The sequence below is a fragment of the Channa argus genome, chromosome 13 (assembly GCF_033026475.1).
Source record: "Channa argus isolate prfri chromosome 13, Channa argus male v1.0, whole genome shotgun sequence".
Lineage (NCBI taxonomy): Eukaryota > Metazoa > Chordata > Actinopteri > Anabantiformes > Channidae > Channa > Channa argus.
In genome coordinates this window covers 8,567,795-8,593,601 of record NC_090209.1, presented here as the reverse complement: position 1 = coordinate 8,593,601, position 25,807 = coordinate 8,567,795, and positions in this window count along the sequence as shown.

Here is a 25,807-nt window from a genome sequence, read left to right as displayed (position 1 = left end):
ATTTGAGGACTTTTAAATGAGATGTGAGGCCAAACACTGAATCTTCTACTCTAGGTCTTTATAACTGACAGATCATTAGGCACTTTTAGACCAACTAGTTCTCTGGACTACCCCCAGTCAGGGACGCCTGCAGAAAATACTAAGTGGGTGTTTTTTATTTTTTTATGAGGGGTTCATGCTAAAATACCAAGTCTGAGGTGAATAAATAAAACCTATCTGAACAGTTGAAGGTTTAATGTTGATATATCATGATTAAAAAAAAAAAAAGAATATAAATTTTTATATGAATTTGTTAAGTAAAAAGTCAAATTTTGACCTAGTCATATAACTACTACCTCCGTCAACAACATCACAACTATCACCACTATCACTGACAATGTTACAACTACCATCACCAAAGTCAGCCAAGCTCCAGTAACACTTCTAGCACTGCCCCATCACTGATATCAGATTAGAGAAGGAATTCCAGAGGATCACAGTGAACTTTTAGATTTTGCTTTAAAAACCACTTCACAGTTTTAGCAATATAAAGAACAATACTTTCTACTTTCCCTTTCTTAGGTTTCACACTTGTCTAAAAAAGCCAGGTGCACAGGATGCAAGGTTCATGTTCTTTGAACAACAGCCTTTAGTTGAGACAGCAGGTTGGAAAACCTACAGAAGGTCAATCTAGTCTTCAATTTTGTATCATTTATAAATTATTTTTTTCCTCAAGTTAATACAAGTCTAATTTTCTATGTTCACATGTTAATAAGTTAAACACATAGGTTACATAAAATGCACCTGTTTCACACCAGCTCCACATGGATAATTATTATAAAACAAGAGCAAGTGGCTAATGAGCATTTGTTGTTATTACTCCCGATGCCATTTTTATTAACAGCTGCATATACACAATGTTACTAATTATATAAATTTAAAGCACACACTCACTAAACCAAATGGCTATCCACACACAATTAAACAGAACAAAAGACATGCTCACAAACCTGTGGCATGCATGTGATTACCTACTGCCTAGGACGTTCATTCAGCAAAGTTGCACTCCTTTAAATGACATGTTAGAGAACATAATATTCAGAAAATAACGAAATGAAAAAGCACAAGATTTAGGTTCCTGGCCCATAGATGACCTTAAACTTCAACACTTAAACTTTATGTATTCAGACCAACTCCGACGAAGTTGTACAGAAAAATTTGCATCTAATTCATCAGCAAACAGATTTCTCCTCCAAAAGCTGCACATATTCTGAACAAATTACTGCAACTGCAACATCCAGAAAATTTAGAGCATTAAGGTGAAGATGGCCCCTTGTACATCAAATAAACAGTAATAGTGACAACATTTTAATTAATAACGTAAGTCTCAATGTCCTTATGGAAAGACTAAAGAATACTAAAATGATTTTGTATCTTAAAATGATCACCCAAATTTAGGAATTCATCTTCTTAAAACAATGTCTGTACTATTTACACAGTCAAACCACAGACTTGAGTTTCACCTGCATGTGCATGTTTAAGTTAGTGATAACCCTGAATGTTTTACTGCAAGATTGGATATTTTCGTGGAAATAAATTTGTTCTCTGGCAACATTTTTTTATTTACTCAGTATGAACACATTTTTAACTTTTCATTTTCATTAATTGTCAACATATGTTGCAATTATTTTTCTTACATATTTGTCAAACATATTTGTCATTGCACATCAGCTGTATTCTACTAGAGACACTAGAGTGGTGAGATTAGTTATTTCTCTAGTTTTCGAGTTGACGTCTGCTGTAATGTTGCATCTCTATTGGCTGTCCGTTTGCAGTAGACTTCGGGTTAGTCTGGTCTGGCACCCTGGAACATGAATGAATTGGGCTCTGAAGTCAGAGAACTGCAGCCACAGCGGAAGTAAGCTCGCAAAACTTATGAACTCACAAGCGAAGTTTTTATTCTGCAAAAGTTTTTGTCTTGCAAAGAAATTCTCAAAATATTTTTCTCAAAATAGTTTTGCTCCCAAGTCTGTTTTTTTATTGCACAATACTGAATAAGAATTACCCTCATACTTATTCCTCAAGTGGTATTTCAACACCTCAATGTTCAAAATGACAAACTCAATACAGAAATTGATTGACTAGCAGCCATATTGGCTTGGTAATCCAGCAACCCATTATTTCGCAACCACAAACTGGCCGGCTGGCTCTTACCCTCTTACTTCTAACCCTTCTATCCCATTAGTTCATTTAACCACCAAATATTTCCACACGTTTGATCTCCCAAAGTAAATTCAACTGTGATTCTGGATGTGTTAACTTTCTGGAAACCTTTTATGACCTAATGTTCTTGACAAATAATCTAAAATAAGATTAAACATGATTATTGCAATGTGAAAAATGTAGAGCATGTCTGTCAGCATTTTTGTTCATTTAACATATTTAAGTCCACTTCTAAGAGGTTTTATGCAGATAACAATGTTTTATAAATGTTCTCTATCTATTTGAACTCCAGCTCTTTTTCTTTTCTTTTTTCCAACTTCTAGTGTTTTCAGCACTGGATGAAAAAAGCAAAGGAACAACTGCATCATCCTTTCTGGGAAGGTGGCATCCAGCCACCAAGCTGTGTGTAAGACATGGATGGACAGGTACATGCTGAGAGACTCTATAGACCTCCATTGTGAAGCATGCGGCGTGCATTGTCCCCTTGCAGGAAGTCATACCGTTTGTCCTTGATACAAACATATCAGTGTGAGACTGCAGGGATTGTTGTTTAATAAAGAGAAATGACTCTTCACCAAGCAACTCTGTCACTTACCCTCTATACTTTGTTACAAATATAGATATTTTGTGCATGTAACTACTTAAATGCCTGGAAACATATACTTAAAAAAATACATAACTACTCCCTGAATATGCATCAGACTGACACACCATGTATTTTCTATTTTCTATGCAACAAACACCGAGTTCTTCAAGTGATGAATGCGACAGAAAACCTTCACACTGTGAATTTCTATAAATGTTCAAGATACAGAATGTAGCTTTTTTTTCGCTAGAAATATTCTCCAGAACTTATCATAATGTCAAGAGGTGCTGTCAGCCTTCTGTGAGACAAACTCTGAGGACAGCAACCGCAGCAGTGCAGAGATATTTACTTCTAAAGGTAAGACTCACCTTTCTAACCAATCAGACAATAAATTTCTTTCTGCTTGTTCAGTGGTTATTTATTGTAATTTCATAATGACTAATACCTGAAGCACTGGGCAGAGTGTAATGTGAGTGTAGAAGAGCAGAGCAGGGACATATTGGATTTAATTTGACTCTCCTATGCACTTTAATTGCTCTAAGGTTTGATTATTTAAGTAGTACTTCAAACAAATATTATCTTGGCTTGAAAAAAAAAACTTTATATTCTTTGACAGGATGTATGGTGCCATTATTATCAACAGCTGGTTGTGTAAAATGGCCTCATAATCCTTGGCTGTTATTGGACAAATACCACAGCTGATGAGTCCCAGGAGAATACTGCTCATATTATTACAGTATGACCATCATGTAAAATACCCAAAAACAGGCAAAGTGGGTAGGAGGCTCTGCTTGGCATTCTCTAAAGGTAAATCTGTCCTCATGTGGGGCATAAAGATAAAAGATGACTCATTAGCCTATATTACTTTGCTCCCTCGTCACAGATTTTTGCAATGCTTGAACATCCTGCATTGTTTCTTCTGCAGCCCTGCACTTAAATAATACATTTTACTGACAGTGACATTTCCATAGTAATGGTAATGCTAGAATATAGTAGCACAAGGGAAGAGTTGTCAGAGCTGACTCCGTAGTCCTTTGCAGAGCAATATCTATGTAAAATTAGCTACAATAACAATAGCCAAGATAAGCTTCAGGTCTCACCCGACTAAGCAAACGTGGAGTGCGTATACACCTAAGCATATTGAATCTTGTGTTGTTTTGTCTTGTGTCTTTCTTTGACATTTAAGGTAATACACTTTACCCTTTCCTGCCAAGAGTTAGATGAGAGGATCACAGGTTTTACAGTTCATTATTTGATGGATTTTTTTTAGGGGGAAGCAGTGCTGTTGCTATGACTTCCCATCATTTCAGCACTGGAGCATTTAAACTGTATTTGTTTTGTTAGCTACTTTTGTGGTGTATTGTTTATCTTTATAGTGATGTTACTGTGTATTAGAGTAGCTGAATTGAATGTTGGATATTAGTGTAAACAGCAGTCCCCACTGTCTCTGTACTCCTTATAGCAAAGTGTGAGACACTGTTTGTGTCAACACTCCCCCACATCTAGGCTGCCAATTGTGATGCTATGTAAGATGAGACTGGAATACAGCATGAAGCTAGTCTTGCTTCAAGTCTCTGTGCTAAGCTAAGCGAACTGACTGCTGGCTCTAACTTAATTTAACAGACAGACACCATCATCAACCTTGTCATCTAACACTTGGCAAGAGTACAAATTGCCCATTTTATTGCCTATATGAAATTATGTTTACTAATATTTAAGCATATGTTCTTTTAAAAAACTCCCATGTGGCTGAAGTTTGTCAACTTTCTTCCTAAAGGTGACACTTTCTGCCACTTTACTTTCAGCTTATTGAGTCTCCTGTAAACACCTTTGTAAATGTGATTTAGGGTAAAGTGCTTTTTCATGCAGTGTTTTCTATAATCCGTCCACCACTCTGTATACAGACGCACACTCAGATACACACACAAATACACATAGCACACCAGCTTGCCCTTGAATTACTCTCCTCCTGCCCAAATGAGAGTACAAACACCTCCTGTGAAAGCAGTTATACTGCTCTGGACTCCCAGGTTTAAGGCTCACAAGTGTTTCATTTTGCAAACAGGAGAACTTTACTTATGACTCTGCAGATTTTTTTATTCAAGTTTAGACAGCTGCAGCTCTAAGCATCTTGAACTCAATCAGTAAAAGCACAGCATCAGCCCATACAGCAGACTGTAGAGGTCTTACCTTACCTATGTCTAGCCTCCCTTACCGTCTGCTGCTGTGTGCCTTGACGTTAACTTAGCCTGATCTTCATGCTCTGTGGCCGACAGAGGGAGAGGATGAAACTCAAATTCATCTCTTTGCCCTGCCAACTGAGCTCACATGCCTTGCCTCAAAACCTGGAGCAAACTCCTTCTGAGCTCCCCTGTCTGTTAGCATGACAATAGTGCAGTCACATCTCTCAGCACAAGGAACAAGCAGCCACTAACAAAACCGTGGTTTCATGAGACCTTCAGTTCAGTGACTCAGGTTTCAGAAACATCAAGCTCAGCCCCAAAGTCTCAAAATATCAACCCTAAAGCCCGAAACTCATCACATGTTGGCAATCAGGGGTTTTACTCTGCACATATTGGCGCAAGATGTCAGCATGACAATGGCTGGGCCCCTGGCTCTTTGAAAACTTAGACAATGATCCAGAAAGTAACAACACACCAATGCTGACATGGATCCCTGTGCAGTTATCTTTTCATTAGCATTCTAACCTCTAATTGTTACCATATTGATGTCACTTCTCCTCCACTGGAGGCCACATCATGTCAGAGTATTTAGGGAAAAACTGAACTCACCTTTTCAATTTAACAAACCAGGAAACAGAAATTGTCTGCAGGTATTTCTCAGGGGGGGCATGATAACCTCAGGTTTTTCTACCAAATGGAACAAGATGATTGGGTTGTAAGAGCTGTGTGCAAATCAAGTCAATATTAATTTTGGCTCATAATGTAGTTTCCACAAAATGACTCTCTTGGCATATCTAAAGTGAACATTTGTTACAGAGTATACATGCTTTGTTAGTGTAAGTTGCAGGATCCATCTGGCTGTAGTGAAAGAATTAGTCACAGGAATTACATTTCGGGAACAGTGGATAGGATGTAGGCAACCTGAAGGGCTGGAATAGGAATCGACATTTTGGGAAAAGGTTTTATTTGCACATAAGTTATGTACAGAAAGATTTATACCCAAAACTCATTTTTCAGCTGAAGGATTCTTCTTATTCTTATTATAAAGTTGGGTGCTAAAGTTACAAACATAACATTTTAATGCACATTCAGTTAGTACATTTGTTCCTTCATTAAAAAAAAGGAAAACTATGACTTTCTTGGTGATACAACTCAGCAATGTATGTTGGAGCCACATGGCAACACGTCAATGGCCAAATGTCAAAACTTATTGTGTAAAAACCATTGGAAACAGAGTGAACCTGAATGGATGTAAGCAAATATTTGTGGCAAATGTGAGACTGTGCAGTTTTCATTGATAACAATGTTTTGACATAAGACATACACTACACAAAAGTGTTTGTGTTCGACAAGATGATTCGTGGCAGAATTTGAGTCTTTTTTGGACCCTTTTTAGTCAGAGAGGCATCTAATATGTGTCATGTGTCATATATCAAATACATCTAAGTTAACATATTATGGAGAAGCAATAAAAAGCACAGTAAACATACAAAATCTGTGCTGTACTGTAATGGGAGCCACATTCTATAAACCCGTTGTCCTCAAGTGTCTCTTTATTCACAACTACACACTTACATCCCAACAACTCGTGGCTTTTCCTCGCAGTTTGGTTTTAAATTTAAAACTAAATGGGAAAAGGAGCCAATAGGCAGATGAGAAGACTGAAACTGGAGACACTTAACTCCTTGGCATAGACATCACTTACAATCTGCCAGATATCAGTAATTAATTACCATGAGCAAGTGGCATGATTTTATCAGCTATGAAAAAAAAAAACTGGAATTAGGAGGGGTTTATCAGCTTCTATTAATGCATTGTCAGGAGCCTGTAATGGGCTGATGAATTCAGCCTCATTTGGATGAATGCTTGTTGGGGGTGGGTTCTGGGCAGCAGAGCTGAACACCACACAAAAAATGTGTTAAACTAAAACATTCAGGCAGGAAAAAAAGTCATTTGTGAGCCTGACTCACAAAAGCTTTTTTGCTGTCTTTTACTAAATCAAGTACAGTTGGTTAGATTCTCTGAATAATGCAAATAAGTATTCATAAATGTTATTACCTTTATAATTATTTCTTACTCTCAAAACATTATGATGACCTTAGCTCTCTCCCTTGTTTTTGTCTGAAATCCATTAGGTAATTAATATCAAATTTGAGGCTCAGTTTTGGAAAAGGTACTAATTTATATCCAAATGTCTCTCTAATGGTTCTTTTACTTCTTGAGTTTTGTGTTCTGAGAGTTTGTAAACAAATATATTCTTAGAAGAAATCACAGAGGAGGAGAAGAATAAACCACCATGAGATTCAGACTGAAAATTTAATACTGATAATTACTATCCTAAAAAAACAGTTATTGTTTAAGTTAAAATGTTGATAATTGTCAAACATTAAATGAAATATGTTAATGCTGTACATATATAGATCATATATAGACAGATATATAGATGGATAGAGTATATAGGTATAGATATATACTTTATGTATATGTTCCAACCCAATGATTTTTGCCTGTGAGCAACAGTTGAATGTATGACATATTTCCACTTTATGATCTTACAAGGACCACCTAAAGGTATGTGCAGCATGTAGAGGGGACACTGAATGTTTTCCGTTAGTGACATCAGAAATAGAAATTGCTTTTCAGGCTGTCTCAAGGGCTGAAGTTGATTTATTTATCGGTTTCAGTTTATTCTTCTGAGTGCAAAATGCCTTCAACCTCCTATCTGTTGTCAAAGAGTGATATGTTTACAAAGCACATATTGCTCCTTTGGTTGCTTTGTATCTCCAATGAGAGTGTGTGAAAATGAGAAATACAAATAGGTCTCTTGGTGTATCTTCAAAGTGAATCATTTAGCTCAAATCAAGATGGGATGCATATGGTGTGTTTGCATAGTTACTCCCTTTGAAGTTTTGCTTGATAATGCTCATTCATTTTCATCTATAGCAGACCAATGGAGTGGAGAAGCTCCCTCATACTGACACATCTGCTGCACTTATCATTCAGGCAGATGCATGAAAAACAGAATAATTCGGAGGGAAATGAGAAATATTCTAACATATTCATTTTATTGTGTTTGTCATTCAAAGATCTGTGACAAAAGCCTGTAAATATATGAGCCATTCTGGTTTTATGAGTCAGATTTATTCCCTGACAGAAAAACTTTCATCAAAATGTCAATGTTGAGAGACGCTGAAAGCGGCAAGTACTCAGGCAGATTAATCATTCTGAAAAGTTTTCCAGCACTTTTTCTTATATCTTGAGATCATTTCAGGCTCGGCGTTGTCATGTCTGTGATTTCGAGACTGTATGAAAGTTCAGTTTAGCAAATGTCTTGTCAGCCTTCCAAGTGCCGTGCACTGGATGTACTGTGCAATAAGTGGATTTGCCGGCATCACTACAACAATCCTGTCTTTCTTTCTCTATATGTAAACAAGTGCCCTAACAGCACTTGGTGCGACTGCAGAACATGGATTCATCATCTGTATAGTGAGCCTATTTCGTCTTGGGGTGGCACTGGGTCACCTTTCAGGTGAGGCTGAGGTATTAGGAGATTAGGGACAGCAGCTCACTCGTTGGAAGGTTCTGGTCTGCCGCGTGCAGCCGCCTGCCTGGACCTTAATTGGCTCTGGTGGCAGTGAGTGCCCTGCCGTTACGGAGCCGAGTGCTGGTCAGGGGTCATCCCCAAACAGCTCCTTCCTGTCATCCTTCCTGTCAGCCTGAAGGTCAGTGCTGTAGATTAGCATGGCAGGGAGAAAGGCTCTCAGCCACTTTCCACGGCGCGTGGACAGGTGTACCACAGCAACCTGTGAATGAGACACAAGGTTTGGAGGTGGATGAGAGAAAAAGTGGGAAGGAAGAAGAAAAAAGTTTGGAGCTGGGTTTATTGTTGTTTACTGTTTCAAACCTTTCTTCCTTGATCCATGGTGTTTAAGTCCAAGTCTGAGGTGACCGATGTGTTATTACGTTAGTATTGCGGGGCTGTCACTGCCAACTGCATGAATCACAGAATTGAGAGTTGGCTATGAAATGAGCTGCAGCGCAATGATGGATGTGGACAGATATGAGAACCAAGAGACTTAACAATTAAAACGCCAGGAGAAAGATGTGACTTTAAATCCATGATAGATCTTGTGCCTGGGGCGAGGACAGAAGAAGGAGAAGAACAAAAAAAGGAAAACGCTGGCAGATTTCAGATGATTCACAATTCTGTGTGCAGGAGACCTCTGTGTGATAAGGGAGAAACAGAAAGAGAAAAAGAGAGAGAAAGCATAAGAAAGAGCTTTGGGGAGAAAGAAGCTTCGCCAAAAGGGCCACTCTTTACACAATGTTGCTGAATAAAATTGTGCCTCTAATAAGGAAAAAGTAATTAAATTTTCCTCCCAGACATCTTGTGTCAAAGACTAAACTTATCCGACTGTTCTTCACAGCAGACAAAGATAGGAAGTGAAGCTAGAGGGGGTTTGCCTGAAGAAGATATAGGTTTTATTCTGTTAAGAATAGGCCTTTTCAGGCTGTGTTGATTAAAATGTTGTACCAAATGCTGCGCTGGCATCTTTTACAGCAAGTCTGATTTGGAACCAAGGACAAACATAGTTAGTGCAAATGTGTTTTTCGCCCTATGCCATACCTTTACTTTAAACTTTCTTGGCATTGCTGAGTATGCAATTAGTCTTTTCATTTCACTTTTCATTTGTGCCAAAGTTACATGTTTAAGCGCTTGTCAAATTTGCATAGTTAATCCCAAAGAAACCAGCAGAGCACACCACAACAATTTTATTGAATTTGTTTGAACTAATGTTATCAAGATACTGGAATGAAATACAGAAACAGTTCAAAGAGTGGTAAGTATTAGAAGAAGAGAGCTTCTGTGTGTTTGTATTTTTACTTTGTATTTTAAACTTTTTTACGTCTAAAGTCAAAGCCAAGATTATTTTAGGTTCTTTATCACTAATGGGGAACAGGCTTAAAAAATAAACTGAAGTGACAAAAACTGTAAAACAAGTAATAGTTTTAATCAATGAAAACAACTGAACCCTTTAACCTACAATAAGTGTATGTTAAGCATTTTGGACATATTGAGGCTGAGGTGACAGCAGTGGAGTAGTGTGATTGATTCTCTCAAAACACAAGAACGTAGGAACCGTCCCTGACAAGAGCAAAGAAACACTCGCCTAAATTTACTTGTTGATTTTATGGATGACAGAAAAACTGGCAGGTAAACACTGGAGAATCCATGGTGAACAAAGGACGGGCTGACTTGTAGAAAGCCACACTGACGACATTCCATGCTAAATCTCATAACGTGCTTCCAGTCAGTGAATGGACTGAACTGGTGTCATGGTTTTTGTTGTATTTTAGTTAAACATTTGGGGGAAAGTCCTTATTCTCTTTCTTTCGGAGAGTGAGGTCAGACGAGTGGGTCTGCAGTGTGTAGCTGTTTGCCTCAGTCTGTCTGACTGATCTCACCAGAAACATTAGTCACATTTCATGTTCACTCTGTTACTAACCACTGGTGCCCTGTCTGACAGTGTGCGTGTATTGATCATCAAGCCCCTGCTTGCTAGGTTCATGGTGAAGCCTTCAGGAACACACTACAGCACCTAATTATCCATAAAAACACAGCTTCTTTTTTATGTTTAGGTTTGTGCTTGTATTAAACAAAGGTATAGTCTGTCAATTAATGAGTTGTAGAGGTGCTAGTAGGCATTTTGCTGAAAACTGGGTACAGCTAGACAAGCTTTTTAGCCCCGTTTCCAGCCTTTATGCTAATCTGACCCCCTGTTGGCTCTTACTTTATAATTAACACACAGAGCTATGAGTGGTATTAATCTTCTGATCTAACTTCTGGTAAGAAAGCAAATAAGCATATTCCCAAAATGCCAACTTTCATTATTAATGAATCTTAAACTCTAGCATAGATTGAAGCGTATTAATTACTGGCGTGGAGCGACCAGAGCTGCTGTGGTTGAACAACTTGGTTTTTTGATGAGAAAGTAATCACAGCATTTTAAAAAAATGTTTTTTTATGGCCAAACCAGACAGGTCAGAGAAGTGGACATGACAAGCATAAATACCAGAAGAGAAAAATGTTTATGGATGTATCAGTTCCAACATTTTATTTCTGGTCTCGCAATGCATGTGGTGAGCAATTTTATCTCGCTCGTAATTGACCTGTATGTAGGAGGCCAATGAATGAAATGTTGATATATTCTTATCACATAGTCTTACACGCATACGAAGCCAAGTCTTGGATGAGCATACCCATGCACAAAGAAACACACACACAAACGTATACAAAAGTACTGGACATCACATTTTTCTGTTCTTGTCTCTGACCGTCATATATATTTTTTGTACACCTTTTTGTTTTTGCACATTTTCCACATTCACTCCTGTTAGCAAAGATGTGAGGAATCTTTTCAAAACTTGCCTTCAACATTTTGCAGTATAATCTCAGCAAAATGAACTTCACTTCACTTCACTATCTCCTCAACAACTCCACTTGTGGAATAATGATGTTGCTCCGTAAACTTTCTCACCCTAGTCCAAAGCTTAGAAGCATGAGTAGACATTCTGATAAACCTGTTAAGTACATACATGTATATCCTACCACCCGTCAACAGTTTAGGTAATGAATTAAACATTAAGATGAAAAAATTGTCCTGTTTTTCTCAACAGATAAATTGTTACAATTGGAGTTGGCATTCTGTGTATTTTTATCCCAAGCTGCACACAAAGAAGATTCAGAGACAAACATATGTGCGTTACTTAGAGGTGGAACTGCTGTCATAAATACTCCACAGAATTTCATTTTATTCACACATTTGCACCTCTTTAGGGATAAACTAGCTGATATATAAACAATCTATGTTTATTACTTTATCATTAATATAAAATTGTGTAAAGCTTAGTTTATTTTTGTGTGCAATCCTAAAATATCTTCATCCAAATCTCAGTGGGAAGTGGTCCAGCGAAAAATTAATAAACTGTAAGTGAGACATGAGAAAACTCAGATTAAATCCTTTGACCCAAAGGTATTAAAACAAAATACAAATATAAATTCTTTAAATGCTTGATTTATTTTCTTGTGGATGCCCATGTGTGTTTTACAATTGTGTATTTTACCACAATACTGGCTGAAAAATGAAAAATCCAGGGAAAAAACTGTGTTTTGTCATTTTACAAATAATTAGTTTCCTGGCAGTGCCAAGGTCAAACTGAGAACCTGTAAATAAAGTCTTTATCATACACCCACAAGAACCCTATGTTACATGTTTTTCCCTATCACCAATCAATTATATTTCCCTTGTTGAAAGCCTCATCTTACCCTTCCCTAACAGACTGAGTGGTTTTATGCAGCAACAGCAACATTTAATTAGTTTGTATCCAAGCACAAAATACAGAACTGACCCTCCAACCTGCTAATCCACTTATTAAGTTGTTTCACATTTCTTGACCCAAAATCTTACTCTAGGATTTGTGATTACACTTGCTCTGCACATATATAATACCCTGCAGTTAAAGCCTTTCTCTTATCTTTTCATCTCTTATTTAGTATTTTCCACCATGCTATTGCAACGGCTCAAAGGATGTCAGCATTGGTTAGTCTGTCAACAGTGTTTGGAAGTAACTAGTAACATGTAAGTCAAGTTTTAAATGTAATCTTAACCAGTTGCAGTTACTGAGAAAAATATGTGGTCACCTAAATTACAGCTAACAATGAAAATGTTGGTGTATACAAAGTGGCCGATATCATAACTTAGGTTGAAAGCTTCTACATAGAATTAGATTCATAGAATAAGGAAATACATTAATCATTTTCTTGTATCTTTTTACTTTACATGAACATCTTCTTTTGGCATATTTCCAAACGACAAGGGTCAGCAAAGTCCTTGGGACAAACTTAAGTGCAACACCACTAAGGCTATGTTGGCTTACAAGCAGCTGGGTCCCTGTCCATTCTGGGCACTATGTGCTCAATTTTCTAAGCCTTGATTGTACCATTGCGTATTGCTAAGCAAGCAAAGTCAGCTATACCTCACTTGCAAGCAGCCAGCCACACCATGGCAGGTGGCCATGTCATAGGACAAAAACATGTGAACCTTCTGAACTCAGAAAATGGCTCTACCATTATCATACAGAGTAGAGCTTACACATAGAGCTGTGCACATAAAAATGTGTGTAATTATCTGCAATCTTTTGATGGAATAGTTAACTAATAACTAATAGTCTGTAACCTATTACATTGAAAGGTAATTTTCCCAAAATTGTATGTCAGTCAGCTGAAATATCACAATTGTTGGACTAATTTCCCCGACATTCAGCTCCCCATCAGCATATAGGTCGTGATGACTTTGATGACTGAATTAGTGACTTGAATTGGATTAGTAGCATCTAGTTACTAAATAAATAAGATGTTTATTTTACAACCTCAGAAACTATCATGGCTGGAAACTGTGGGATTAACATGTACAATAAATGAGACATCACCAAATACTGACATCCTTCATAATCTCTGAGAAGTTTTATTAATAACTCCTATTTCCATAAATGCTGCACACACATCCTCGCTCCAGGTATAACTGACAGCCCGGTCTTCGCTTAAAAGTTAACAACACCTCTTCACAGGAAGAAGTGAGAGGTATAATTTGAAATTTCAAGTGCATGAAAGAGACTGAGATATTACTTGGCCCAGTACCCTCTACTGAAGTTGAATATATTAGCAAAAAGATCAATGTATCATTCCACAGAATATTAACTAAAGGTTTTGAGTCCACCTTTTGTTTGTCAATGAATACGGGACAAATATAACAACAATAACACTCATAACTAATTATGTCAACTTGCACATTAGTTACCTAAAGTTGTTTGTGGAAAATGTGGATACGTGAAGTAACTACAGGTCTATGTGTTGCAACTTTACCAAGTGGAACTCTCCTCCCTCTTGCAAAACTGAATAAAAACATTTTAATGGAGAGATCCAGTCTGTACAGGATGGATTGGTTTTACAGGAATTACATCTGAGCTTTCATCCAAGCTTCTCTGTAGAAATCACAATACTAACATTTTTTTTTAAACCAAAAAATAAAAAACTGTGAAAACTTTGAAATGGTTGAAAAATTATACCCTGAATTTGCGCTGTTCAGTTTATTTGGCTTTACTTTAAAGTTCCCTGAAAACATATTTTCACAAACTCCTACTTAATTTCTTCAAACAACACTCAATCTATCTCTTGAAATATGGTGAATTAGCACTATGCTAGCAGGTATCTTAAAAAAGTACGGTTACACATGCAAGCAGTATGTCCTTTGAATCTTCATATCACGGTGGCCCCGAGCGCTCTCGGCACTGCAAACTGAGAAAACACATGCAAATAAAAGAAACAACTTGATCAATTTGACAACACAGGCGCAGCATAAGAAAACCCACTGCAAAAGCCACAACACAACCAAATTGAGAAAAGTGACAAGAGAGAAGCCACAACACAATAAGGGGGAAACTTTGTAGTGTCCCCCGGATTTTTTAATATATTTTTTGTTGCTCCCTGAGCCCTTTCCGCTGTGTTGTGGTTTTTGCAGTGCGTTTCATCATTTGGTTGTGTTGTGGCTTTTGCAGCACATTTCCTAATGCTGCGCCTGTGTTGTCAAATTGATATAGTTGCTTTTTTAATTGGCTTGTCTATTTGCATGTGTTTTCTCAATTTGCAGTGCTGAGAGCTCTCAGGGCCACGGTATCACGTGTTTTAACTACAGGCAAAATCATTGTGTCTTTATGCTTCATTTTGTTCTCTAGTAGAAGTTTTAGAGTTCCTCAATTTAACCTCTTAAGACCCAAGCTTTAATTTGTGTAAGTGTCCACATACGTGGCCAAGAGGTCTCAGTTAAGTAGAATTAACTACTATGGAAATATAACCCAAAATGTGATGTATACGCATGTGGACGCCAGGTTCTAACAGGTTAAAGAGAACAGGCTGAAGAACTCTTTTGTGCCTGAGTCTATACTGTTGATGAGTTTAAATATTGTAATCACTGTTTTTTTGTTATATGAGGCAATAAAATGTCTATTTACACATTCATCCAATACAAGGTAACATCAGCATTAATTTAGAGTCATGGTTTTTGGTCAAGCTGTGAATTTAAGTGCGATATTGACTCCTACCGTAGATGTGCTTTTCTGTCTCTAGCACTCCTGGGGGGATTACCAGCCTTTACAGCTGCTAAATGCCCCACTAGGCTCACCAGCTGGTTGCTATCTGTTGTTTGGTGCTGGGCAGGTAGCACACAGTGGGTTTATCTCTAATAACTTTTTTAGTGAAAACATCCACCTGCTGCGCTTGGAAGAGATGCTGTGAGAGCAGTGAAACTAATCCAAAATGGCCAGAACAAACAAAACCAGAGCTGATGGGGAACTGCAGAGTCAGGTGATAATTTGCTCACCACAATTCCTTACTTATAACATAGCACAGAGATATCAGCTTCAAATATTTACCATAGCACAATAAGTAATGAATCCCACAAAATCACCAAGCTTTTTTAAAACATTATATGAAACTCAAAAACATTTCAAATCATAATCCTGAGGTTAAACATCATTAACAGCTCAAATCAACTGTCATCAGACTATGATTCAAATGTTGTTTAATAGTAACCAAAGCAGTGGTGTGTGTGTGTGTGTGTGTGTGTGTGTGTGTGTGTGTGTGTGTGTGTGTGTGTGTGTGTGTGTTTGTGTGTTCAGACTTAGATAAAGGGCCAAAATTACCAAATGCTATGTAAATGTAAACTCACAATAAAAAACTCCCATGTGAAATAAAATAAGCCACTCTAACTTTGTTAGACGTTCTTACAGACTTCTGCATTCTGGAAGAAGTTCAGGGACATTCATTTGTCCCAAATGCTTGTAGTTTTCAAGTAATCAGGTAGCTGATGTTTGACTGTTTCATCAAAGCTGTAATGAATAGTTTCTCTGCAGTCATTTGCAAAACTAATTAAAGTTTTGTGACAGTCCCACAAAGCTCACTGTACGTTTCGAGGAGGGAGTAAACAATTCAAGCTGCAAAAAGGTTTGTTGAAGGAAACGATTTAGTTAAACCAGAGATATTGTATCTAATCAACACTGAATTTATAAAACAACGTGACATTCATTCCTCTTAAATGTGGATATTTCGGTGAGTCACCTAAATGTGGAGTCAGGAAACAGAAAGTGGAATGAGGCGTATGGATGTTTCTAGTGTGATTCTGCGGTTTCTGCAAATATAACAGCAATAATCTGCATGCATAGGTACAGATTTTAATTTTTCAACCTCTAATGTAATTTCCTAATTAGATAATTCATGGTTTATGCATAACGAGCCAATGTATTCATATATATTGATGAGAGATCCAAGTTTGATTTTGTTATCATCTCTCACTCTGTCGTAATATGATATTAATGAATAAAAGCTATTAGTCCTGCATTTTAAATCTTAGCCAGACAGAGTGAAATAAATGTTTTCCCAAAGAAATTACATTTTCATAACATCATGATCTGGTATTTCACATTCAGCCTTCCAGCAGCTGCAGAGGAAGAGGATATCTCTCCTCCCCCTCCGCATTTGTTTTTTAATTTCATTTCAAGATTATGTTTGGGGTGCATAATTATGACACTCATTAAAAGCTCCTTTGCTTAAACAGTGTCAAATGGGGGAAAATATCCTTGGCTGCAATCCAGCTCATTAGAATCCCCAATGACGCTTTATGAAATCACCTTTTTTTATGGCAGCCACTATTTACTATACAGCAATGGAAATATTACTGTAATAACTTATAATTATGTGAGTCCAACTGTTAATTTGAGTCAGTGAAGGAGAGGCAGATTGAGAAGTGTGGTTTGCTGTGCCAACAGTCACAGAGGTGAACAGGAATTGTGACAGCTCCAGCCTCGTCAACATGGTCATCTGTTATTTTGGCCCAAACATCAGAGTGCTGACTGTGAAAGTAACAATACACAAGGCTCACAGTTTGGCTGGAAATGAGCAGAATAGAGTTTTTCAACTTTGGAGTCAGGGGGCTTTTTGAGGTTATAGACAGGGTTACAGAAGATTTTTTAAGAATTATGTGTTTTAATAAGATTGCTGCAAACATGCCCCTGAAATTTAAACGAAATTGAGGATACAGGCTGTAAATGTCATATTTAAATTCACATGACAAATGGCTGGGGTCAGTAAAAGTTTAGAGTCTGAACCCCACTGGAAATTGGTCCATGGGCCAAAATTGTTGCAGAAACCCTCTGGTGTGATTCATGGTTTACTTTTAGTCTAAGCCAGAAATGATTCGTCAATGGTTTTCAAAACCTAAAAAAACAAATAATATGCAAAGACAGTTTATTGTAATATACTCTAGGTGTATTTGCAAACTACAACTATTTGCTGTCTATTTACTGTCTTTAACAAGAATTATCCGTGTTTTCATGGTTGTAACACCTGCTGCAAGGAATAGTTTGACTTTTTGGGAACAGTGCTTACTGACCTTACTGTAGAAAACTGCGTGTAGATGAGTACATGAAATAATCAGTGACAGCCAGCTGATGGTTACTTTAGCACAGACGCTGGAAGCAGGAGGAGACAGCTAGTCTGGTGCAAAAGTGACACTTTTGACAATAGTGACAAAAGTAATTCAATGTACTGTATATAGTTTGCTTAAGCAGTGCATTCCCAGTATATAAACATCTGGTTTTAAAGTGAGCTATGTGCTGGGGTTGGCTGTGGCCCAGAGGTTCAGAGGTTACTGGGGTCGGTGGTTCATTTCCCACCTCTAATACATTGAAGTGTCCTTAAGCAAGACACAGTGTGCTTGTGTGTGTGTGTGTCAGTGAAATTACATATAAAGTGCTTTGGGCACCAAGGTAGAAAGGCAAACCATTTAGGTACTAATTACTCTAGCCGAGATAAGCTACATAATTCAGATAAAAATTAAATTTTAATTGTGACTTTTTTCACATTTTGTCACCTTTTGCATTGACAAGAGTTTCTTGTACTGTTTTGTTAGTGTGAGGGATTGTTGGTATTATTATAATTGGTTATGAACTTCACACCAAGATTCTATGAATTGCTAGCAGCCCCCTGCGCTTTGATTGTACTGGACTTCAGCAACCAGGGACAGGATGAACCTCCTTGGCTTTGCTTTGAAATGTTATATGCCACAACTGCTGCCATGTAAGAACATTGTTGAAAACTATAAGTCAGTGAGGGAGGAGCCTGCACAGTTTGCACTATGGATAATATAAATATCAATATAAGCTCCTGAAGGAAGAAGTCCATCATCAACTGCCACGGATCATGGCATCATTCAAAGCTGCTCTCTTTTACAGGGGGATCTTTAGGGTCTTGTTGTGGCCACTTATCTGAGTAAAGCAGTAGGGAGCCCCCAGTGGGGAGAGTAGCAAAGGAGACAGAGTCGTTCTATTTCAGGTCCAGTAACAGCACAAACTCAGGTGCTGACCCGGTTGGGGCCAGTGCAGGTGTAGCAGGTGCAGTGGTGGGAGAAAAGTTCCGATTTAGCCCAACTATAAATAATTACCCAAAGATGCACTTAGGGCAGACATTAGCCTGGCCAGAAACTGGTTGAGAAAACATCTTCATAAGTTTTAGACTTAAATTATCTCAATTCTGGTTGAAGAAAATGAAGGGAAAAACTGAGCCGCACGAAAAACAGCATTATATGCTACTAATGTGGACATATAGTTGAGGACACCCAGTTCAAACAGATGAAAGGGCCCGCTCCAGGTGGGTGCTGATTATTTTCTCTTCATGCTGCTGGTGCGAGCGAATGATATCCATTAAAAGCAAAGCCCAGGGGGTTGCTATCCAATGAAACAGAACAGCAATTACGTTTATTCCACAATGGCTTTAAATGACAGTTTTACATCTGGTTTGGAATCCTGCAAGCTTGTGACATTTGAAAATCCCTTTAATACAAATTACTGGGTCTTTTCAATTAAATTATCGTGAATAATTTTATTTTGACAAGGAAGTTGGGAAATATCAAGCACTTTAAATGTGACGCCCATTTTAAGAGAGAATCTCGTAAGACAACAGAAACCCCTCTCCTCTAAACAGATAAACACCTTCTCTACTCCGGAGTGACACATCACTAGTTTCGATCGTCTCTGTTTAAAGTACGAGGAATTGAAGGTCGCTAATCACATAAGTAGCATTTAATCTTACCAGACAAAAGATGAAGACTGTGCCTAGATTATGTGCAGATGGCTGCAGGGCTTGAAGTATTGTACCATCTTGATTATCCACCAAAGCTTCGATGTTCTCTCCCCTTGTGTTGCTGAGTTAATTCCTCTGCAGGTGAACTCTATCTCACTCCTAATTAAGAGTGTGTGTCCATGTGTGACATTGTTTCTCATTTCATAACCTCAATCCACAGAAATGAGATGAGAGCTAAGGGTGGAATGTATTTATTTTATTTTTTTTTTACCGTTTACTATGTGTGTACTTGACTTATCCTTAGTTCACGTGTGTGGGATTAAGTGCACTGACATGTATTTGTGAACATAAACAATACACAGCCATCCAACTGCCAACTCAGATGCGGTATTTTCCCTGCAGTTGTAGACAATATTCTTTAATCTCTGACACTTCTTGGAGCGTATATTGGGCTGCTGTTACTTAACTAAGTGCTGTAATTGTCTCTTCTGCTCCACTGTGTCCACTGTGAATTCTTGTACTGCTCTCGGAGTTACAGGTCAAAGATCTATGACCTGGGATCTTTCTGCAGTGTCGCTCTCGTGACCCGCAGGGGTCAAGTTTCAACCAAATCAAAATGCATTAATGAATGACTGCAGCAGGAGAGAGGTTCTTGCAGTGCTATTTAAATCTATTTCAGTCTGCATGGTGAATGTTGGTTTCCTAAATATAGATTTTAATACTGGAGGGAAAAACTGGTAAAAAGCATTTGTTGTCATCAGTGTGTGTTTTTATATGTGATTAACAAAAACACATGTACTTTAAGGTAATGGCTTAGGAATGCCAATCTGATTTTGCCTTGGCTACACATGAAAACAATATTTCTGATCAATTGTTTCTGGAACATGCACACAGAATTCATATCAGTGCGCTGAGAGAAATGCACAAACAACATCCATTGTCTCCCTGGTGATGTGATTTTGAGCATTGGGTGACTGTGCTGGGGATAAGGATTGGCAGCATCTCAAGATAGCTCTGAGGCTTCTCTCACTGCCATGCTTTATGGTTAAGCAGCCAGCAAATTGGGAAAGTGGCTTTATCTAATTAGAAAATACATTCCTTTAGCAAGCAGTCCCCCAGGCAGAATCATCATTATTTAAGCTGGCTGGCCTTGAGAGAGGCAGCAATCGGCATTCAGATACATATCTAATGCTCACTATGGAAATAACGACATGGATATGCTCATGGTACAGTTATTGGATTTGATTCTTCTTTTGCCTGTTTTCGTCTCTGAATATAATGCTCTTTTTCTCTATCAAGCTTCTTAGTCTTCTTCGTCCACCAAATCTCTATTGTATATTAAAAGACTAAGTAATAATTATCTTAGTTCTTTTTCATTAGACAATTTTCATGCTGTGGTGAAAATGGTCTTGCAGTTTGTTTCACTATGTTGTTGCTTCACATTAATGCATCAAGGCTGGTGCTGTGAATGCGGTAATCACCAGAGGAAATTGGTCTAAACCTCTTTGGGCTGTGCAGCTGTACATATACCAGCATACTAGGCATGGTATTTTGAAATGTAATTATGTGATATCTTCTGCAACAAATTCAAAGCAACACAACTATAGCGAACTTTAATGTGGGCCATGTATGCCACAGGCACAGAGGGATTGAAAGGAGACCTAGCGAACAGATGCTGGCTCAGACTGAGGGCTATGCACCATAGTCTTAACCAACCAACATGAGACACATAGTAATGAGCTTGACAATGCACATGGCTGTACTTTGCACCACATTTGGTCTCTAAATGTGTATGTTTTTTCCTGTGTGCATGTGTGTCTATGTAATGCCCACTTTGAAGCTTTTGTTTGTACAGTGAATAAGCTCTCAGTATCTTCGGCTACTGTGATGCCCTCGTATCGCCTAGCACTGTTAATGAGGCCTCTGGGAATGGACACGGAGGTGTGTGTCAACACATAAATCCTTTAAAGTTTCACAAGTCTGTGGGTGTGTGCTGTACGTGTGTGTGTGTGTGTGTGTGTTTGTGTGTGTAGGTGTGCACGCGCGCGCGCGTGTGTGTGTGTGCGTGTGTGTGTGTGTGTGTGTGTGTGTGTGTGTGTGTGTGTGTGTGTGCGAGAAAGTTAGAAACAGAGAGATCATAGGTTTATTTTAAATACTTTAGGATTAGTGTCCCTCCACAATTAGAACATTTATCATTACCCACATCTGCAGTGACAGATTTCTTCAGGTCATGCAAAAAGGAAAAGGGTGAGTCATTTTTATTCCCTTTGTCTTCTGCCAAATTTTACATCTGTATTGTTTTACATGGCTAAAATCTTATAGCTACACAAGCAGTCCACCAAAGCTGTAGTCCCTAGTACACACCACACAACCCAAATGCTAGATGAATAACAGATAGAGAAAACCAACTTGTGTTAGATCTTTACCATTAGTGAGGGCAAACATGTTTGGTTTGGGCATATCAACAAATGCAGGGCAATGTCCTGAATCATTTTACTCTAAGTTTGCTAAATCAGTAGACCAACCACCAGCTAGTGTCACTAAATTACTAAAACTATAACCAGTTTATTTTAATCATAAATCAAATTTAAAAAGTTTTTGCAGTCATATTACATTACTTACATTGTACAGTGCCTTGCAAAAGTATTTATACCACTTGAAATTTTCCAAATTTTGTCACATTACAACCACAAATGTAAGTGTATTTTATTGGGACCAACACAAAATGGTACATAACTGTGAAGTGAAAGAAAAATATCTCTTTGCAGCTCCTCCAGAGTTACCATGGCCCTCTTGGCTGCTTCTCTGATTAATGCTCTCCTTGCCCGGCCTGTCAGTTTAGGTGGACGGCCATGTCTTGGTAGGTTTGTAGTTGTGCCAAACTCTTTTATTTTCGGATGATAGATTGTACAGTGCTTCATGAGATGTTCAAAGCTTGGAATATTTTTTTTATAACCTAACCGTGCATTAAACTACTCCACAACTTTATCCCTGACCTGTCTGGTGTGGTGGGTTCCTTGGACTTCATGATGCTGTTTGTTCACTAATGTTCTCTAACAAACCTCTGAGGGCTTCACACAGCAGCTGTATTTATACTGAGATAAAATTACATACATATGGACTCTATTTACTAATTGCGTGACTTCTAAAGACAATTGGTTGCACTCGATTTTAGTTAGTGGTATCAGAGTAAAGGGGGCTGAATACAATGCACGCCACACTTTTCAGATATTTATTTGTAAAAAAAAATGTAAAAACATTTATCATTTTCCTTTCACCTCACGTGTATCACATGTACATGTACCTTCCTGTACCACTTTGTTTTGGTTTATCACATTTACGTTTGTGGTTGTAACATGACAAAATGTGGAAAACTTCAACGGCTATAACTACTTTTGCAAAACACTGTATCTAATACATTAGGTCTAAAACAATCTCACAATGTCATTAGCATTAGTGAGTGTTTATATGTTTATGTTGGATTGTATCTCTGTGTGTGTGTGTGTGTGTGTGTGTGTGTGTGTGTGTGTGTGTGTGTGTGTGTGTGTTACTGTACTCTCTCAATAGAGTGATTTAAAACAGAGATAGACAAACAAAGTCTAAACAGCAACATGCTGTAGATCTGTATGTCTCCTGTGACTCACAATCACAGGATTGTGAGTCCCACCCCCCCCCACCCCCCCGTACTGCTGCACGCCTGCTTGTCATCTCTTAGTTTAAATCTCTACATGAGGCAATTCACAGCAGCAGTCGCTTTAGACCTCGACGGTGTCTCTCGCTGACTCTAACATGGTGGGTCATTGATGTGAGGCGCTGCTGACAAAAAGAAAGGTGGAAGCAACAGCATTATGCAAAATAATCATACCACAGTACTTCATAATATCTGGAAACACAATTATATTACACATATTTGTAGATTCAGCTTGCCTTACACTTTCTGATTAAGTTCATCAAATCCTGAATCAACCTTGAAATCACAAAAAATATAACAATTATATCTTGTCTGAGAAGCTACAGGTTTTCAGACTAAAATTAAAGAACAACTTCACATTTTTTTTCATTATGGCTCTAGTTTGCCAGATAATGCATTTGAATGGTGTTCATAGGCAACTGCTTAGAGGAGCACTTGAGCAAGGGTGGCAAAACTATAAATTATAGAAAAATACAAGCATTGGTGACAAATGTGTCAATCAAGCTGGACCTGCAACTGCCTTCCTCCCCCTGGAATGAAACCACTACACTGACTCATGTTCACTTGTGACTGTGTGATGGAATCAGTTCTTCCCAGTGTTTTATAGCATTATGAATGTCATTCAAATTTGACACAAACAAACAAAAGAAAATTTGCATTGGTATTAATAGTGATAACTAATGTGAAGAATTTGCAAACCAGTTTACTGGGCTTTCAATGCAGAGCTGTTAGGTGCATTTTTTGTATGTGGATCTGCAAAATGATCAGATATTTATTAATGCATTTTTTAATATACTACTACTACTACTAATACTACTAATACTGCTAATACTTTGATACCAGCCTATTTGTGTTATGGCATATTGCTTTTTGCGTGTTGGTATGGCACCTTGCACACAGAGGGGCAACATAATTGCTTTTCTCCTAGAGTGGCTGAAGTTTATGTGCAGGTCCTGGATATTAAACTTACCACTGCCTTCCCTACATTCAAACACTTCCCTGCTTCTGGCTAAAAAAACCTCCCTGAGATTGCTAAAAAACTTCTCCAGCTAATGTCATCAGGACAAATTTTTTTTGCCACCAAGACAACTATGACTCCTTCGAAAGAGCTTCTGTGGCTGAGATGGATGAAAATGTTCATACTCTTGCCTGGGTTTAAAGTTGAGAAAGAAACAAAACGTGAGAACTTCCAAAGGAGCAAGGACATTTTATAGGCACTGTAAATATTCAGCGAATCTTGAAAACGGTAAAGTTAGAAGCCCGAAATGAAATGGCTAATTGAAAAAGTAGAATCCAGAAAAAGGCAGAGATAGAAATAATGGAAATAGTGAGGGAGGGCAAAGTGGATGAGATAGATATTTAGACACATACAGAATCCAAAAATTGTATCAGTGAAGCCCTTTATTGGCTTTTTGATGATGTAAGAGAGCTCTTAGCCAGAATTTCCATAATGACAGACATTACCTAGGTGCTGATAGCTTGTGTACAATGATCTATATAACTGAAAATTAACTATTTGAAAGCCTCCTGACTGAGACGTCTCTGAATTACTCCTCTTGAATCCAGGTTTTTGAAAACAAAACAAAAAGATTGCAATCATTCTTTCAGTCTGCCCATAATAGAATTAACATGCAAGGAAAATTAATTATGCATTCCCATGATTGAGATTTTGCTTTCAGTCATAACAATTTCAGGCTTGATGAAGCATAGATTGGCCAATTTAAGAAGAGGTTAATGGGTTCTTATTATGGTTAGAGTTCTTATTGCAGAGTGAGTGCAGCTGAACAAGAAGAAGAGCCTGGAGGACCAGGATCAGTCTGACACAAGGGCTACTGTAAAACAATGTTCATTGTTCACTACATTATCTTACTCCAAAAATAAAACTGGGAAATTATTTGAGACTGTTAAAGTTAGTGGGTTATGTTTAAGAAAAAAAGTGCTGCTTATCTCAAATAATTTCAAGTCCATTCTGGTGGAGAATTTTTCAGAAACAAGGCAGTTGTGCTTTTCATGTAAAGATTAGTGTTCGGGGCCTTTTTTGAAAGAAAGACTGGTGGTATTGGTAAGATATTGGTGAGTGGAGCAGTAAAGAAAATAACCATTAAATATAATAAACTAAATAGCATTAGCTAAATGCTGCTAGTGTAGCTGTAATTATGATTCAGAGACAGTTGAATAACACAACTTCCACTGGTATCACTTTGTTTCCTTTGGTAAACAGATAACTCAGATAAATACTTTTTCTGTGGTAAACTGATGAAAGCTGTGTCCATCTGTGAAGCTACGAATGCTTAGGTAAGGAATTAGGATGCAAGGAAATTTGGACAAATGTACTATAAATCAGTACGGTGTATTACTGTAAGTTATTGTGCAGTGTGGTGTGGTGGGTATTTTAATGTATTTTCCATATCTTAAGATATAGAATTTTTATGATGCATGAATGTTTGCCTAGGACCCCAACAGACTCTAGGATCACCACTGACACAATGTATTACATAGTAGTGATATATGCAACCATCTCTCCAGACCTGTAATGCAGTTGCATTTTTCATCAGCATTGTCCTATACTGTAAGAAGTGTCCCTGGGCAAGACACTGAACCTCCAACAGTCCATTCCCATCCCCAGCTTTTCAGCACTGGTCCCAAGCCCGGTAGAAATTGGGGGGGGGGGGACTGCGTCAGGAAGGGCATCCGGTATAAAAACTGTGCCAAATCAACAAAGAAGTTGTAAAGAAGTTGCGTAATGTTAATGTATATGTACAAATTATGTACTGACAATTAATTTTATTAGCTTTCATACAAAATCAGCTTCTCAAAATATGTTTTGATGTTGTGTTAGGGCAGGTTTAAAGAAACACTTTAGGCAGGGTAGCTTTTCCTCTACAGAAAAAAATTAATAAATAACACATTGCCACTGAACATAGCCCACGCAGCAATCAATTATGTTTTGTTCT